We start from the raw sequence: 2,173 nt of genomic DNA on the forward strand, positions 1-2,173 counted from the left end.
TATTCAGGTATATGAAGTAATTAAAGCAGAATATAAGTGGCTCCTAAGCATGGCATACATAAAAATTATCTAGGAAATATTTTTAATATACAAGAGTCCCAAAATTCACCTGCCAAAATTCTGTTTGAAGTTTGAATGGAGAACAAGAATCAGTATTTTTCTGAAGATTCCCTACTTAATTATCATGTGCCTCTATCTCTTTCAGTCATCTAGTAATAGGGATGAATGCCAAACAAAAAGTCAATTTACATGTAATGAGCAAGTGGGCAAATTTTAGTCTAGATGTCTTGTTAGAATAAGCAAAGGCAGCTTTTTAGATTAGATGCAGATTTGGAACCAACAATTTAGAGAATTTTCAACAATGAAAGCCTAAACATGATTATAGGATTGCTGGCATGAGTGCTGTCTTTCTGCTATAATACGTATTTTAATCTTTTTAATTATTAAATCATAGCTGTGTACATTGATGTAATCATGGGGTACAATGTGCTGGTTTTACATACAATTTGAAATGCTTTCATCAAACTGGTCAACATAGCCTTCATGGCATTTCCTTAGTTATTGTGTTAAGACATTTATATTCTACACCTAGTTAAGTTCATATGTACCCTTGTAAGATGTACCGTAGGTGTGGTCCCACCAATTACTCTCCCTCCACCCATCCTCTCCCTTTCCCCTTTCTCCTTCTTCTTGGGCTATAATTGGGTTATAGCTTTCATAAGAAAGGTATAAATTGGTTTCAGAGTAAAACTGAGTACATTGGATACATTTTCTTCCATTCTTGAGATACTTTGCTAAGAAAAATATGTTCCAGGTCCATCCATGTAAACATGTAAGAGCTAAAGTCTCCATCTTTCTTTAAGGCTGCATAATATTCCATGGTGTACATATACCACAGTTTGTTGATCCATTCGTGGGTCAATGGGCACTTGGGCTTCTTCCAGGACTTAGCAATTATGAATTGGGCTGCAATAAACATTGTGGTACATATATCTTTGTTAGAATGTGATTTTTGGTCTTCTAGGTATATACCTAGGAGAGGAATTGTAGGATCAAATGGCAGGTCAATTTTAGATCTCTAAGTGTTCTACAAACATCTTTCCAAAAGGAATGTATTAGTTTGCATTCTCACCAGCAGTGTAGAAGTGTTCCCTTTCTCCACATCCACACCAACATCTCTGGTTTGGGGATTTTATGATGTGGGCTAATTGTACTGGAATTAGATGATATCTCAAAGTGGTTTTGATATGCATTTCTCTCATGATTAAGGATGGTGAGCATTTTTTCATATGTCTGTAGGCTGTGCACCTGTCTTCTTCAGAGAAGTTTCTCTTCAAGTCCCTTGCCCACTCTGCAATGGGATCACTTGTTCTTTTCTTGCTAATACGTTTGAGTTCTCAGTGGATTCTGTTTATCAAAACTTTGTCACAGACATAACCTACAAATATCTTCTCCCATTCTGAGGGCTCTCTTCTTGCTTTACTTGCTATGTTCTTGGCTATGCAGTAGCTTTTTAGTTTGATCAGGTCCCAGTGGTGTGTTCTTGATGTTGCTTCAATTGCCTGGAGAGTCCTCCTCATAAAATATTCACCCAGGCTGATTTCTTCAAGTGTTTTCTCTGCACTTTCTTCTAGTATTTTTATTGTTTCATGTCTTATGTTTAAATCTATAATCCAGTGAGAGTCTATCTTAGTTAATGGTGATAGGTGTGGGTCCAGTTTCAGTCTTCTACAGGTTGCCAGCCAGTTCACCGTGCACCATTTGTTAAATAGGGAAAAGTCCCCACTCAATGTTTTTAATTGGCTTGTCAAAGATCAAATAATGGTAAGTAGCTGGGTTTGTCTCCTGGTTCTCTATTCTGTTCCATACATCTACCTCTCTATTTTTGTGGCAATACCATGCTCTTTTGATCACTGTCAATTTATAGTATAGTCTGAGGTCTGGTAGCGTGATTTCTCCTGCTTTGTTTTTATTTCTGAGTAATGTCTTGGCTATTTGAGGTTATTTCTGATTCCATATAAAATGAAGTATTATTTTTTCAAGATCCTTAAAATATGAGGGTGGAGCTTTAATAGGGATTGCATTAAAATTATATATTGCTTTGGGTAGTATGGACATTTTAACAATGTTGATTCTTCCCAGCCATGAGCATGGTATGTTTTTCCATTTGTTA

The sequence above is a fragment of the Otolemur garnettii genome, unplaced genomic scaffold (genome assembly GCF_000181295.1).
Source record: "Otolemur garnettii isolate 467f Iridium unplaced genomic scaffold, OtoGar3 scaffold00001, whole genome shotgun sequence".
Taxonomy (NCBI): Eukaryota; Metazoa; Chordata; class Mammalia; order Primates; family Galagidae; genus Otolemur; species Otolemur garnettii.